The 16,871-nt window shown below is 49.1% G+C and overlaps 2 non-coding genes across 2 annotated transcripts; both read left to right on the top strand.

The window, feature by feature from the left end:
- The first annotated feature begins 6,715 nt into the window (after positions 1-6,715).
- On the top strand, positions 6,716-6,798 carry TRNAL-CAG (transfer RNA leucine (anticodon CAG)). The gene has a single exon. It is a non-coding gene; the product is annotated as a tRNA-Leu (tRNA).
- A 1,741-nt stretch (positions 6,799-8,539) lies between these two features.
- Positions 8,540-8,610, top strand: TRNAG-GCC (transfer RNA glycine (anticodon GCC)). The gene has a single exon. It is a non-coding gene; the product is annotated as a tRNA-Gly (tRNA).
- The last annotated feature ends 8,261 nt before the right edge of the window (positions 8,611-16,871 follow it).

Here is a 16,871-nt window from a genome sequence, read left to right as displayed (position 1 = left end):
AAGTGCCCCCGTGTGTTGCTGTCAAGACATCCAGTGCCATTTGGTTTTGGAGGACTGCCTTGGGCATTTGGGATACTTCTAAATCGAGCAGCGAAAGGCTATGTTGTGTATCATTTAATGCCTTCATAGTGAATTTGTTTAGGACTTCCATGTGCAAGATGACACTTTTGATTCCTAATTGGGGAAGGAAAATTGAGGCAACATGGTCATACCAGTGGAAGACACAGCAGGTCCAGCGCTGTTGCAGGTTGGGTAGGTTAGCAGGAGGAGATATCGTAAATGTAGTTCTACCTTGCATCCAGACAAAGCCTAGGGTGCATCGTCCAATCCATCCAGGTGGCAGCCAAGGCCGTAAGTTGGAGCCACATAACCACTGAGTGCCATTAAGGGCTAAGCAATGTATGCTGGGCCGTCTATCCCAGTCAGTGCCAAACCAATCAGTATTTTTTTAAGGCTATGATATGAGAACACATGTAATGGGGAATTTATCCCATATGTCGGGTGCTATTAGGCCATGTATCACAGGTGTGATCAGTTTGTTCCCAACATAGAGTGGCCTTTTGACTGAGTTGACCACTAGTAGGAGTGAGGCAAACATATTCATCCCAAATTTGCTATAGTCCATCCTGTGTGTATCAATAAGTTGGGGACTTTAACTTAGGAACTCATTGTTTATGGTCCACCTGTGACAAGGCAAATCTTGTTAGTATTTGGGCAGTAGAGCTGAAGGAAAAGGTTTCATTGCAGCCAGGGAGCTCCCAGGTATCAGAGATGGATGGCCACAAGGAGACATTATGATTAGTAGTAGATGAATCTTGTAAAAGAGAAGAGCTAGGATCTAATATCCATGAATGCGTACCATAGTTTCTACTGAAACATATTTTTTTCTCTCTAAAGTCACCCTCATTTTTACAATGTAGATAAATTAAGATTAACTGGTTTGCAAATAAAGTGTAGTTTCAATACAACTTGGTCCAATTATTTACATAAGTGCAGCAAGAATACCAATTAATTATACAGGCTCTCTTACATCTGCTTTGCTGGAATTTGTTTTATGAGGAATCTCAGATTGAACTGTAAAGGCCTCTCGAGGTCAGAAAAGCCAAGCCAAGGACTTGCCATCAGATTTTGCCTGCAATACCTACAGGTTTGGGTGGACTTCTCTCTTCTCGAGGTCCCCCAAAATATTCTGAGGTTCCTTGCACCTGCCAGATAAGCAAGCTTCCTTACTTACCAGGTAAGAGTGCCAGAATCTCTGTAAACAATGTACCAGGCCCATCTTTCCAAGTGGCTTTATTTCCAGAAAGTCCAATCTTTGTTCCTGAAAAGCTGTCTTGTCATATCTGAGCCTGTATGTTTCTCTCAAATATGACATTCCAGTCAAGGCTTTGGTAAGATAACCAATGTGTCCTGTTATAAGGAGACCAAATTCTTAGTGAGCTTATGCAAATAACTATATTGCCATGAAATAACCATACTCATAAAGAGTTTCCAAATTCTGGAGGGATCAAGTAGGGAGAAAAAGATAAATGTTTCAGTCTTGCTCATAAAGATATAATTTCACTAAATTGCTGTAAATCATAGTTAGCATAAGAGAAAAGATTTCCTTAAATCTGAGAAAGTAAAACAACACATCAAAACTCAACAATATTTCAAACAGAAGTCATAAAAAAATTATAATCATCCTCATCAGTTCACACAGTCCTGTATAATCAATTCTTGAGCTTAATCTTCTGTTAGCAGATCTATGAGCTCAGTTTCTCCATTAGAATTCTATAATTTCTTACCCAGTCCAGTTTTACAATCTGAAAGTTTATCAGAAACCTGTAGTTTAGAACCCTTGTGTCAGAATCCTTTCCAGGAATTTCTCTGAAGATGAAACATATTTGCAAAAGCAAAATGCATCACAGCAAAACAGCAACTATCTGTAAATGGACAAAAGACTCAAAAGGGCAATTCACAAAGAAACTTGGCTACTTCTGGGACATACAACACTTCCAGATAATAACTAGAATTATGACTGATAACCAGGGCAGATCAGAATTTTAGGAATGTTATATAATTTTAAGACACTTATATTAATAACATTCACCCACATAATACCACCTAAGAAAGTTTATCGTCGCTTATTTGACAATACTTCCCATGTAGTTTAATAGACCAAATAAGCCTAATTAGTTTAGTATTTTCCTCCTTATAGGAAGAGAGAGAACAAATTTCTTTGAGAAGTCTCGGGCCCTCTGAAAATCCTCAGAGAAATTTTTCTTCCTTCTACGAGGTCAAAAGAAAGCCTTCATTCAGGATTTGAATATTTTTGAGGGAGAAGCTTGTCAAAAATATCAAAAGTTTTTAAAGTACTTGTTCAAATAGGAAACAATGCTCACTGTGAAACAATGCTCAGGTATCCATTCAAAGTGACAACAGAAACAGTCAAGAGCAAACAACACAGTCAAAAACTTTTAGAAGAGACCTCTTGCTTTCTGAACATAGGAAATTATTTTAACAAAACATAGATTTTCTGTCTTTGAGGTAGAGTTAGAGCAGGCCAAAAGTTCAAGAAACTTATCCTTTGAGAGAAAACCAAATTTTAATTTCTGCATCAGCTTACTTTTAACATTAAAATTCATTTACTTAATTGGATTTACTTTAATCTTATTCTACTTGACCAGGCATAAAACTCCTTTCTGAATTTCTCTTTCACAAACCTTCTACAACTTTCTTTTTATATTCAGAATTTGTCCCATGCTTGCTTCCTTCCCTTCTAGTACATTAGGACAAATTTATCTGTCTTAACCAAACAAACAAAAATACTTCCATTCTTTATACCCTCTTTTCTGAAAACATACATTTTAACTTTCCTTGAATACAGAGCTGTTTTCCTTATTAATTTCCAGAAGCTTTAATTATATATGTTAATTAGAACTTTTAACCATTAACAGACCCTAGTAAACGCTAAAAAGGTAAGCAATTATGAATTGTCTTTTATGTCAGCATTCTAAACACTTCATAATTTCTAGAAATACGCCGCTTTACAGTAACAGACCCAAAGACTTTTAACCCCTCTGCAATAAGAAGCCAAAAGTAGATAACTTAGATATGTTTAGCAATAATGTTTGTGTTCTATCCAATACAAAAATGACCCAGATACTCAGATTTTTATCATTTAACTTAACTTGGCAAAACTCAAGATTGTTATCAAAAAGAATTTGGAAGCTTTTTTTTTCCTCCATGTACACAAACCATAAAACAGTTATTGTACCCACTTTTATCTATTTAAATTATTTGTTTCCAACAATTAAGTTCAGATTACCTACGAAAACCTCATGAGACATTAGACAAATCTGGTCATCATTTAAAGCTATTATTTTGCTGATGAATTTCTAAGAGACAACATTAACTTATTTGACTAGTAAACCCAGGCTGAATGCATGCATCGTATGCAAATACCGACAACTCTGACAACAAGACTATTTTCAATCAAACCATCAAACTTAAACAAGCTTTCATTTACCAAAGATTAATTCACATCACGTTAACTTGAAAGACATTGGATTAATTTCTACTACATTTAGAATTTATGTAAGCGCTTACTTTAAGCCAATTAAACAGAGCTCTTAATTTTGGGGATACCATCGGAGGTAAAATACCATACATATATTACATACACACAGACACACATACACAGAATCTCCACAGCTATTGTTTTTTTTACCAATATTTGTGGAGAAGACACTCAAGATGCTAGATTTTTTGCAAGGGCATGCTTATGGCCATTCCCCCCCTCCTTTTTTTCTTCAGTCTTAGGAATTAGTGATGGGCTAGATAGTAGTTCCTGGAGAGGGGAGATGATAATCCTTTTTGAGATAAAGGAACTGAGCGGAATCTGAACTGCCTCTAGAGCTGTATTTCCAGTCTTGCAAGGATTTTCTAAGGACAGTTGCTCTTGATTTCCCAGAAACTGGATTGTAACTTGAATGACATTCTAGGTTGATCTACCTGTCCAACTATATCATAAAGGCACAGAGAAACCCTTCAAGTTTTCTCCAAGATGGAGTTTCTGGGGCATAACCCATCCAATTGAAAGTGTTTCAAATTAGTTAAAATGCACCTGAGCAGTCAGTCTGGTCAGTCTCCGGGGATGCTTAGGGTATTCCCCATGGTGGTAAAGCCGGTGTCCAACTAACAGCAGCTGGAGAAAGGGTGCAGAAGCTGATTGCAGGTGTCAACATAGTTGTAAGATTTAGTCAAGTCCCGCTCAGCCTGGGCACTTTGTCCCTGAGCCAGTACAAGGGGAGCCAGGGAAGCAGGAAGCAAAGGCCTGAAACTGACTACTGGCTGGAGGCTGGGGCTCCCAGCACCAGGGTTGAGAGTTAAGTCCCTGGCAAAAGCATTTCAAGTTTTCAATTTTACACAAGGTCCAGGTTCTACTCAGGGCCAGCCTGAACTTAACCTCGACTTGGTGACAACAGGGGAGATGATGAACAAGACAGACAAAGAAAGGAAGAGAAGAGATCAGACCTCGCCCTCATGGCCTCTTCCTGAGGGTCATCAAGATAAGAGTCACAGAACAGTTCCCGTGCCGGGGCACACAACCCCAGCAGGACAGCTCACAGAATGAATCACAGGTCTCCTACCCTCATAGCCGACTCAGTAGGTGACTAAAATACTCAATGAATCAACCGTAAAGAGAGGGCACCCCACTTGGGGTCCCTGGGGTGATCAGGCCAGGAAACCAGAGTGCGGGAGGGGCTCCCAGGGGTGGAGCCTTTGACTCTAAAGATTTCTTTGTTTCCTGGTTGCAAAGCTCAAAAGGAAACCAAAACGGCCACTGCAACTCTAAGAGAGAGGAAAGAAATGGATCCATTACCTTGAAAATACCCCCTGAACCTAGGGCAGCATCCTGCCCGTTGTTCCTCCTGTGGGGTTCCTATAGCAAGGGGTGATGGGGGCGTCCCCCAGCATTGCATCCCTTGTATACCTTCCCTATTATGCCTGGCAGTAACAGGTGCCTGGTGAACGGCACCCGAGAGAAAAGGAGCCATTACCTTGAAGATCCCCCCTGTTGGGGTTCCTGTAGCAAGGGATGATGAGGGCAACCCTTGTGTATCTTCCCTATTATGCCTGGCAGCAATAGGTGCCTGGTGAATGGTCCCCGAGAGAAAAGGATAGAGAAAAACAGTGAGGAATTTTCTGCCGGTCTGGGGTACATTCTACCCAATTGCATCCTGGAGCCCTTCTCCAAAGAAGGGGTTCCCATACTCAACCAAATGTTAGAGTCTGGTACTTTCCTTGAACCGGAATCCCGATTGGGACTTTCCCGCAGTTCCGAGTGTGGTCAGGAGCCATAGGGAGGCATCCCAATCCAGCCTTAGGAAAAGAAACCTTCCACAGGAGTCTTGGAGATTGACAACCGTCCTAATAACTTAAGTGGTTGACCTGTGCCCACATAAAATTTATATATTACAGATGGGATTAGGAAAGAATGGATTAATTCATTCTACATCACCCTGAGGCTTAAGGTACTGATTCTCTTCAAGCTGAATGCCATGATTTGCCCCATAGAGTAGCCAGGGCAGCAAATGTGGATTCATACAGCTGACCAAGAAGGTTCCCCATGGAGAAGTGAATTTAGATCCATCCTTAAAAAAGAGAAAGACACAAGGGGAAAAAAAGGGCACTTACCAGAACTTGAGCTCACAAGCCAATGAAGCAAGATCCACGAACGGGCCACCAGAAATGATGCGGGGTTGGCGAGCAGAAGAGTGGAAAAGAAAGATTCCTTGGACTCTCAAGGTCTGGCAGTAGTGTGCTTTTCTTTAGAGAATAGTGTGGAATAACATGGGGACAGGACCCGTGGGCAGTAAAGAGCTGCTGCTGAAAACATGGGTTGAGAGTAGGGCTAAATTTATAAAGCATGGGTATGTGACTTATTTTTACTGGAAAAAGAAAAGATGATGTAAAAAGTCATTAAATGGTTTCAGTGCAGATGGGGTCTGGTTATTGTGTGGTCGTGTAACTTTAGACATGAATCTGGTCATATAGACCACATGTAGGCGAGAACGCCCTGGGCTTCACCCCCGGGGGCAGCCTTAATCCACAACATAAAATCCATCGAGTGATATACTTGGGGACATAGCCCAGGTAACCATGGGCTTTTCTACCTGGGGCAGCCTTGATGCACACGACTAAACACCATACTAATGAGGACGGCTGCGGCTGCCGACCCCGCCCACGAGGACCTGCCCGCCACCGGTGCCCGGCACGTGTGCCCCACCCGACCCGACAGCCAAACGACCGCGTCATCCAACAAAGCGGACCGCGACCCGCACCCGGACCCGCACACGACCCCGACAACGACCGCGCGCCCGGCCCTGGCGGCGGCGGCTGGAAATGCCGAGTCTGCGCCGCCTCTTGCCTCCCGTGCGGAGATCGCGCCGCGAGGAAGAGGCCCTCTCGAGAGGGCCAGCGAGGCGGCGAGGAGAAGGGGGCGCGCGCCGGGCCGCGTCCTTGTCCCGGCCGGCGCCCGGGGTGGGCGACGGGGCGGCGGCGGCGGTGGAGCCGGGCGAGTCCGCTGGCCTTGCTGCCCGTCGGCCGGCGCGCGCGTCCCGTCCGTGGCGCGCCCACAAAGACGCCCGCCAGGCGCCGCGGGCGGCCAAGGGCCCCGCCGGCCGCGTCGGCTCCCAGCCAGGCGAGCGGCCACGCGCCCAGGCCCGCCGTCAGGATGGCCGAGCGGTCTAAGGCGCTGCGTTCAGGTCGCAGTCTCCCCTGGAGGCGTGGGTTCGAATCCCACTCCTGACACGCCGACCTTTTGGCACGCCCAACCAACGCCCGCCTCCCGGGCCTCCCGCACACCCGAGCGCCGCCCTTGGCCGCCTTCCTGGCCGGCCCGGGGGCGCTCCAGCCTGTGGCCGCCGCGCCAAACTCCAGGCCCCTACACGCACGCCTCTCGACCCCACCAGCTTCTCACGCCCGCCGCTGCGCGGGCCTGGCGCACTCAGCCCAGGAGGCTGCCCCAGCGCCTCGAACCCACTGGCAACCGGCCTTCCCGACACAGCGCGCGCGCCCCCGCCCACTCACTCACACACCCTTCGCACCGGACCCCACACGCGGGGGCTTCAGGACTTCGCGCCACATCGTTCCTCGCCTGCTCTCCCCTTCCCCCTCCGCACACAAGCCCCCCCATTAGGGGGTTGTGTAGCCCTCCCTCCCACTCGCGCTCCCACTCCCACTCCCCCTCCCCCTCCCCCACCCCACCCCATCCCACCCCACCCGACCCTGCGTGAGCAAAGCCCTCCACGGGTCACCCTCCGACTTCTGCCTGGCGCACAGCGCCTCGCTCCTGGAGCGCCACGCCTGCGCAACGGGCGGCACACCGTCCAACACGCTGTCTTTTCCCACAGCCCCTGGCCGCCCGGCCCGTCCATCCTCTCCACACCCTGCTCAGGTCGCCGTCCCCATCTCGCTGGCCTGTGGTGCCCACCACGACTTTTCACCTCGGGGCCTCGCCCGGGCCACACATGCCTGCCTCCCGGGCCCCACGCAGCCCGGCCTTCTGCTCGCCAGCCCAGCACAGCGCCCTCCCTGCACGGGGCCTGCCTGGCACGCGGGCCCAACCCGGCAAGCTGGCTCCGGGGAGCAGCGAGCCGAAGCCCTGGATCCCCGTCGCCCACACGCAACGTCGGGCCCACGGCCGGGGCCAAGCCCCGTCTGCACGCGCCAAGGCGCCTCGGGGGCCCAAACCCACGACCACACGACGGCGCGCCTCCTCCGCGGGCGGCCCGCCAGCCGGCAGCCACTCTGCCAAAGCGCGCCCGCCATCCAAGAACGCGCTCCTGCCTCGCCACCAAGGCACCCCGGAGCCGGACCCTTGCGGGCGAGCCGTCGGCCAGAGCGCAGGCGCCAGGCTCAGGCCCCTCGGGTCTCTTGGCATGAGCGCCGCTCAGCGGCGGGCGGCCGAGGCGGCGCTCCCCAGCCCGCGGCTCCCACGGCCGCCCCCACGCCACGGCCCTCCCACCCAGCCCTGCCCTGCACGGCCCTGCCCTGCCCTGCCCTCGCCCGGCAGGCCGCGCCGTTCGCGCCCGCGCACGGCCACGCGCCCAGCGCACCCGCGGGGAAGCCCGCCGCCCAGGGGACTTGGGCACGGGCCCGTGGGTCGTCGAAGGGAACGTCGCCCGCCACAGATCGCCGCCCCTCGTTGGCATTCGAGCGCGGGCCAGGCTGGGCGCGGCTCGTGGCTTCCTCTGGCGACGCCGGCAGGGTCGCGGCGGCCCTGGGCCGGACACAAGGCGCGGGATGGGCCGAGGCCGCCCCGCTCTGTCGCGGCTCCTCCGCGCTTCGGCGCACAGGTGCCACCGCGCCTCCGGGTCTCCCTGCTCCGCACCCCCTCCTACCGCGCCTGCCCCCCCCCCCGCCCGCCCGCCCCCGAGCGCCCTCCAGGGCCCCGCAGTCTCTCTTTCAGCTGCCCCGTCCGCCGCCTGGCTCGGATGGAGGAGATGGCCCCGCAGGGCCGTGACCAATGTTAGTGGCGCCAACCACCGGTGCATGGGTGGTTCAGTGGTAGAATTCTCGCCTGCCACGCGGGAGGCCCGGGTTCGATTCCCGGCCCATGCAGCACCCCGTTCCCTTTTGGTCCCGCGGCCCCGACGTCCAGGTAGGCTCCGTCTCTCCTATTTCTGGGCACCTTTCCCACACTCGTTTGTCCCCCTTTCACTTCACTCCCGCACGTGCTCTCTCCTCCGTCCGGTTCTGTCCCTTCCCCCTCTCCCGTCTCTTTTCCGCTCTGAATAAGCTTATACTGTCTTGTCCCAAGCACTAGTAAGGAAGTTGATACATTGCATTCTCCCTGAGGGTCACAAAGTCGTTGTTGCCCTGGAGCAATTCAAAATCGTTCCACAGCGTCGGTTCAATGCATTCCCTGTATACACTTTATCCCTCTTGGCTGACGTATGCAATGTTTCCTACCCACAACTACCTCAATGCCCTGGACCATGGTTCATTTCTTTTGTCATTGACTGTTCCTGCCCCTCAGAGACTCACACCCTACCAGTAACAGACCTTTGCCCTCCTTGATCCTGATTCCGGTAGTTTTAATCAGGGAGGAACTGGGGAGTGAACAACAGTGCTGGAAAGCAGGCATTCAGCAGGGTGAGAGAAGGCAGGCCAGTGAGCAGGGCAGTGAATACTGTGGTCCCGCCCCTGATGCCTCTGCTCTGTGAGAAAGACCAGGGTGGAGGCACTGACAGGGCCTTTTCTTAATTCTGAGGTTTTGAGCAGGGAAAGCCTGTAAATCCACAGTCAGACTTGGTGGCCTCAGTGCTCATTCTTGGAGGTCACAAGGGGGTCACATCCTTGGAGGTCACAAGACTTGGCATGGAGATTTCAGGGGGAGGTGACTCAAGCAGTCTGGTTGGGAAATGGTCTGACCTGGAAATATACTAGCCAGGACAGCACCAGCTCACTAAGTTCTCAGGTCAGGAGGACCCAGCTATGTAAGGCATTAGGAAAGTCGGGATTTCTCCTCTATTCAACCTCTGCTGTCTGTTGGCTCAACACTAACAGCAGCTTATCACCTTCAACTGAACTTATCTCACAACAAGGATATGCTCTGGGCAGCCTGCAATTCCAGGCTATGAGGAGTAGGGGGATGGTTAACGGTGGTATAGGGCTCTGAGTGCATTTTAGTTGACCTTTGCTGTCTGCATTGCTGCAAGATATTTTTCAAGACTGATGCTCACATTCTCTTGAACATCACCATTTACCCTCGAGGACCCCATTTCCAGAATTGTCCTCAGCCAACTCACCTGCCAACATGGGAACACTGCTTTTCTTGATGGTCTTGACTTCTTCAGGCCTCTCTCTTCCAGTCAACTTCCAGCATGCAATGTTTGTGTGTTTGTGCATTAAAATACACATAACATAAAATTCACTATCTTAACCATGTTTAAGGGTACGGTTTAGTGATATTAATTACATTCACACTGTTGCACAGCCATCATCACCATCCATCCCCATAACTCCTTTCATCTTGTAAAACTGAACGTCTATACCTATTAAACAATAACTCCCCATGCTACCCTCTCCCCAGCCCCTGGAAACCACCATGCTACTTTCTGTCTCTTTTCTATGATTCTGACTACTCTAACTACCTCATATAAGTGGAATCACACAGTATTTGTCTTTTTGTGACTGGCTTATTTCACTTTGCATAATATCCTCATGATTCATCCATGTTGTAGCATATGTCAGAATTTCCTTCCTTTTAAAGACTGAATAATATTCCATTGTGTGAATATGCCATATTTTGCTCATCCATTCATCCATCGATGGACACTTGGGTTGCTTCCATGTTTTGGCTATTGTGAATAATCTGCTATGAACATAGGTGTATCTCTTCAAGAATCTTAAACAAATATTTCTTCAAGACCCCGCTTTCAATTCTTTTAGGGATATACCCAAAAGTGGAATTGCTGGGCTATATGGTAATTCTATTTTTAAGTTTTTGAGGAACATTCCTACTGTTTTCCACAGTGGCTGTACCATTCTCACCAACAGTGCACAAGGGTTCCAATTTCTCCATATGCTTGCCAACATTTGTTGTTTTTTGTTCTTTTGTGTGTGTGTTTATTTTTTGATAGTAGCCACCCTAATGGGTGTGAGGTGGTATCTCATTGTAGTTTTGATTTGAATTTCCCTAATGATTACTGAGGTTGAGCATCTTTTCATGGGCTTCTTGGCCATTTGTATATCTTCTTTGGAGAAATACCTATTTAAGTCCTTTGCCCAGTTTTGAATTGAGTTGTCTGTTTTTTTTGTTGTTGAGTTCCAGCATGCAATCTTACAGCCATTCTCAAATGCAGGATTCTGTTGGTAACCCCACTTTCCCTGGCTCTCACCAGATTCCAAGCGAAGGCTCAAGGCCTCCTCAGCAAAGCTAATGCTCTAAGCACTGATCATTCTGCCATTCACAGTCCCAGCCACTTCATCTGATTCCAGAGCAGAATGTCCAGAGATAAGCTTTTTAAGTTGCTATCATAACTTTTAGGTTTGCAGAAATTTCATTGAATGGCTTCTCTATATCCACCCATGGTGTCTCTGTGAATGCTAGATCAGCTTCTAACAATGCCGAGGCCTAGCTCTTAAAACCAGCCCCATTCTCAGATGTCAGAGGCTTTTTAATCCAAAGTCCTGTTTCAGTTATTTGTTATTGTGTAACACACCACCCCCTACTTAGTAACTTAAAACAACAGCCATTTTATTAAACTCATTGATTCTGTGGGTCAGGAATTCAGGCAGGGCACAACAGGGGAAACTTGTCTCTCTTCCCTAACTTCTGAGGAATTGATTCAAATGGCTGGATGAAACTGGAATGTCTACAGGATGGAACATGTCTGGCTCACAGGCTGAGGTGACTACTGTCTACTGGAGCATACTCCTCACTGCTCTGTGTTGGTTGAACTTCTCCCAGCATGCCGACTAGGCTGTGGGAGAGGGTGAGAGGGAGCATCCAGAGATGGAGAGTTTGAAGACACCAAGGCAAAGGCTGCAAGTCATCTTCTGGCTGAGCATCAGAAGTTGCCTAGCATCTCTTGTGACCCATTCCATTGGTTATAAGCAGTCACTAAAGCCAGCCCAGGTTCAAGGAGAAGGGAACTAAACTACACCTTTTATTGGAGGAGTGGCAAAGTTGTATTAACAAAGATACATGAGGGATGGGCAAAAATTTTTCTAGGATCACTGGAAAATGCACTCTGCCACATGTCCCAATATCGTATTTGGTTGGTGTGTTTTAAAGCCCTTTTAGTCTCTTTTAACTGAGACCAGTTCAACCACTTGATTTGTTGAAGAAATGGATTCAGTTGTCCTTCAGAATGCCTGCACTCTGAATTTGTCTAATGGCTTCCCCATGATGTGTTTCACCTTGTTTTCTAATGAATTTCTACGCCTTTCCAGTAAACTGGAAGTTAGTTCTAAAGGCTTTATTAGATCCAGATTTGACATTTTGGAAAGAATACTTCATAGATGGTGCTACATATTTTATATTGTGTCATTTCAGGAGGCACATATTATAGACTTGTTCCACTTTTAGTGATGCTAAGATTAATTAATGTGTTCGGGTGGTGGTGAGAGCCTGATACCCCCCTCAGAAAACTAGACCTTTTCCCTTAACAACAAATTACTGGGCAGTAGATACTCCATCTCCCTGAAACAATTGTAAAAGAAGATTTAGAGAGAGAAGTATTTAAAAGGAAAAAAAGTCAGTTATCTAATACAAATACAAGTAATTAACTAAACACACACCCCCAAAATTATCGAGGTTACCGAGTTCACATTAGTCTCTTCATGAGAGCAAAAGAGCAACTGTACCACGCGATCGTCATATTCACCAGTCACAACATATCTTCAGACATCAGCATTACAAAAACTAGGAGTAAAATTGTTTAGTTAGGGAACCCAAGTTGACAGGAACTATTCAAGGTTTTGTTGTTCAGAGGACCAGAACTAGTCAAGGTGACCTTGTTATCTCAGGTTCATCTCAGGGTACAATTTTAATTTTGACTGTAGTATGTAAAATGCTGGTGATATTTCTAACTTGTTTTCCCTCTGATTTAGGGTCATATATTGCGTTGGGTAGTTAGTCTCTCTCAATCTCAAAGAGTTCCCTAATCCTTCATCACTCTGTTTGCCATTACATTGGCTTTTGGAAAAGTCCAGTCAAGTTATCTTCACTACCTCTTTCTAACTTTGCCCAGGCTCTATGGACTGCACCCTTGCCTGCCTTCCTCCCCATCCCTGAGTCGCACTGCCTTGCTCCACACCATTCCTACCTGTCCCAGCCACCCATCTCTTCCATTGTGCTTTTTTTGACCCAGCATTGACTCCTAGCTTGCCATCTGGCAGTCTTCCAGCCGGCTACAATGTTCTTCTCTCACATGCCTGACTTGAGAATGCAAACCACTTATCCTAGCCTCCTATAGGCTTCTTAGATACATGCCCCCGCCTGAGCCACCCAGCGCACACTAAGCATGGTGTTCCAGTTCCCCGAATCCTCTACAGAGCCCTCCCTGACTGGCCAACTACACTCCCAGCCACTCTCAGCAAGCCTGTCACCTCCCTACCTGAGGTCCACTTGGACACACTGGACTCCTTCTCCCCACCTCCAAGCACTCAGCAAACGTCCCTCCTCTTTTTTTGTTCTTGGTTTTATGTCCTTTGTCTTGTGTGGAATGCCATCCCAGCCTATCCTCAACCTCAGCCTGGCAAAGAGCCACTAGGGTTTGCAGTCCAACATTCCCCCTACCCCAAGCTGGAGCCCTGCAACACACCATCAATCAACTTCACTGGCATCCCAAACCCCTCCTGCTAGCCACCTCTTTTCTTTTTCACATCTGAGTCCCTCACCCATCCATCCACAAGTACATAAACATATTCAATTTGGGTCCTGGACAGTGAGTGCCAAGCACGGGCACATGGTGGAAGAGCCAGGAACATTGCTGGAATGAGTGGTGAGATTCTCAAGGACAAGTGCCCTGTGTGGTTTGGCTGACCCTTGTCCACCTCTGTGCCCAATGCTGGACTCTAGCAGGTGGCCAGAATTCTAGCTGCACTCTCCACCTTGCTGCATGCATACCAGGGTGGTCCGGTGGCAGCAGAATGTGCAGCTGAGCATCCTGGATGCACACACAACACAGGAGCAGAGGCCAGTTTTGGTCATGGAGAAAAGGGTGGCAGAAGGCTCCTGCTGTGTGCCAGGGCAGAGTGGATAACATGCAATGTGGGTCCAGTCTCGGAAGCCAAAACTTACCCGTCTCCTGTCTACCTGCTCTGCTCAGCTCTACAGAGTGACTAACAAAGGAGATCAGAAAAGATAGGTGAGATATGGCACCTTCATTTTGTCCTACAAACAGCTAGCCAGAGTCATTGCCTTGGGAGGTGATCCATGAAGCACAAAGAGCCAGTCACTGGACTGTGCAGGAAGCACAGGAAGGAACCTTGGCTAAAAAAATACTTTAACCCAGTCTAAATAGTTGATCCCTAGCAGCAAGAGAGCTTCCAGTCTGCGTTTCCTGAGCACCACCAGTCTGAGAATCGGAATCCTCAAGACTCGGCCCCAGATTACTATCTCGCTGCAGTTACGGGCTGCCTCTACAAACCCACCATTTCCTGGCTTTCCTGCTTGTTTCAAGATCCTCAAAACTCAGTGCTCCTCATTTCAACTCATGCATAAAGCCCCCCCTACATATTCCCTTCATATCTTCCTGACCTTTCCACAGAAGTCAGCATGCTGCCGTGCATGCTGGAGATGTATTTCTGTTATTGTGGTAGAGAGATTATATATCCATATTACCTACCTTAACATACAATATTCTCACTTATTTTTTCCACTTGACCTGTATTGGACAGAGAGAGGTGTATTCAAGTCTACCAACATTAAGGTGTTTCTATTATTTCTCCTTACACATAATGAAGATTCTTAAAAATCTGTATGGTGTTATCTGGAACATAAATACTTATTAAATATCTTCAACGTTAATTGTAGTCTTTAGCATTACAAAGTACTATTCTCTCCTCCTTTGGTGCTTTTTGGCTTGGATATCTGATATGACCATGAACCCAGATTTTTTTCATGTTTGTATTTTCTGGGTTTACCATTTCCCTTCTGTGAGACCACACCTCTGACACTAATTGCAAAATCAGGGCTCTTCAAGACCACACTTAGGTTCAAACACCTGTTAGAGGAACTCACAGAACTCACTGAAAGTTGTTATACTCACAATTATGGTTTAATACAGAGAAAAGATACAAATTAAAATCACTTAAGGAAAGAAGCAGATAGGGCAGAATCCTGGAAAGAATGAGACTTAGAGATTCCAATTGTCCTCTCACCTTGAAGTAATGGACAAAATTACTTTCCGAGCACCGATGTGTGACAACACCCATGGATTATGCTCAAACAGAGAAGTTCAACTGAGCTTTGTGTCCAGATTTCATATTGGGGCTTCATCACCAAGGCAGGATTGACTCCCTAAGCAGCTGCTCTCAGTGCCAGACCTGTGGAGGTCAAGTGGTACGAGAGGATACTAGGAAACCCAACAACTAAGCATAAATTATGTTGTTAAACATTCAACTATGGACTGTCATCACCCCAAAATAAAGACAATCTTATCAGGCTGGACATTCCAAAGGCTTAAATACTGCCTCCCAGGGACAAGAGCAAAGACAACACCTCTCCTTGGCCAAGGTTAAATACTTACTATAAGTATACCTGTCCGTTTTTAACATTGTGTATCATTTTAGGGGTGTGTCAGTTGTATACACCAAGGGTAATATATTCTGTTTTATTTGAAAATAATTATCTTAAGTGAATTAAAACCACTAAGTATATTTTATTATAATCATACATGTAATCAACTTCTGGTGAAGTTATTTCATATTATTTTACATACTAACTGTACTTATAACACTCCCAGTAAACTGTAATTTAAAAAACATCATAGGAAAGACATATTAACAATAAAAAAAACACGGGGCAAACTCCTGCGATTCCATTTGACATGCAGAATGCAAATTTTGTGTTGATAATTTCAAACTTAAATAAAATAAATTATTGTCCCAGATGAAATGTTATGAGGTATGTAGAAAGTCTTGTACTTAAAAAGGTTGAGCAAGGCAGTACCAGAACATCCTTTTCTCTCTAATACAAAAACAAGATATCTCACATACATCGGAGCAAAACACGCATCCTTAACATCACCTGCTGGAGTCTCTAGGAAAACAGAAAGAGAGAATCGAAGCCCGACAAGGGCCCTGAGGACACAGCCATAATCGAACTCTGCCTCACAACACGATCCCACATTGGAGGCAACAGGCACCGCTCTATCGGAGTTAACAGCAGCGCCCGAGCAGGCTGCGGGTAGGGGTCCGCTTTGTCTGGTGAACCGGTCGTTTGGTTGTCAGGTCAGATCGGATCGCGCACACCTGCGGGGCACCGAGGGTGGGCAGGCGCTCCGGGGTGCGGGGGGGGGGGGGTGTCGGCAGGCAGCCGGAGAGCGGACGGGCGCCGGGGAGACCGCCGCCGTCCTCGTTACTATAGTGGTGAGTATCACCGCCTTTCACGCGGCAGACCGGGGTTCGATACCCCGACGGGGAGGCAAGACGTCCCTTTTTGGGGGCTGGCGCCGCTCTGCGTCCGGCCGCTTGCCCCCGAGGGCCCTTCTTCGCCATGCCGCGCCTCGCCCTCCAGCCCACGAGGGCGCTTCTTCGCCCTGCAGCCAGGCGCAGGCCGCCAACCCGTGCCCGGCCTGCCCACGGGGACCCCTCCCCGAGGCCCCCTCGCCGTCGGGCGGCGGTCGTTCGGCACGGCCGAGCCAAGGCTTCCTCTGCTCCCCGCAGCGCCCGACGAGCGGCCCGCCCCCAGCGGCTGGCGCACGGGGCTCCCTGCGACGCGACGCGCGACGCGCGCTGCACAGCTGCACAGCTGCACAGCTGCCGGGACGGGCGGCGGGTGGGTCCCCTCTCGGTGCGCGCAGCTGCCTCGCCGAGCAGCCGGTGGAGAAGGGCTGGGGCGAGCCGGCCGGTGGAGGGCGGGCGCCCGGCCGGGGCTTTGGCGGGGCGGTCGGCGTCGGAATGGCGGTCGCTTGGTGGAGTGGCAGCGAGGGCGCCCCCCAGAGGCGGTCCGTTCCGGCGGACGAGGGCTGCCGCGTCGGGCGCGGCGCTGGCGCTGGCGCGGGGCGGCGGTTGGTGGCCCCGGTGGCAGCGCCGCGCTGCGGGCGGGCGGGGCGTCGGAGCAGGGCTGCGCCAGGCGGCGGCGGCGGCGGCGGGACGGCTGTGGCGCGAGCCCCGGGCCGGCGTCTCGGGGCAGGCCGGGCTGTGCG

The sequence above is a fragment of the Equus przewalskii genome, unplaced genomic scaffold (assembly GCF_037783145.1).
Source record: "Equus przewalskii isolate Varuska unplaced genomic scaffold, EquPr2 ChrUn-6, whole genome shotgun sequence".
In the NCBI taxonomy this organism is placed as follows: Eukaryota; Metazoa; Chordata; class Mammalia; order Perissodactyla; family Equidae; genus Equus; species Equus przewalskii.
Note: the sequence above shows the minus strand (reverse complement) of the source record. Positions and strands in the feature narration are given on the sequence as shown.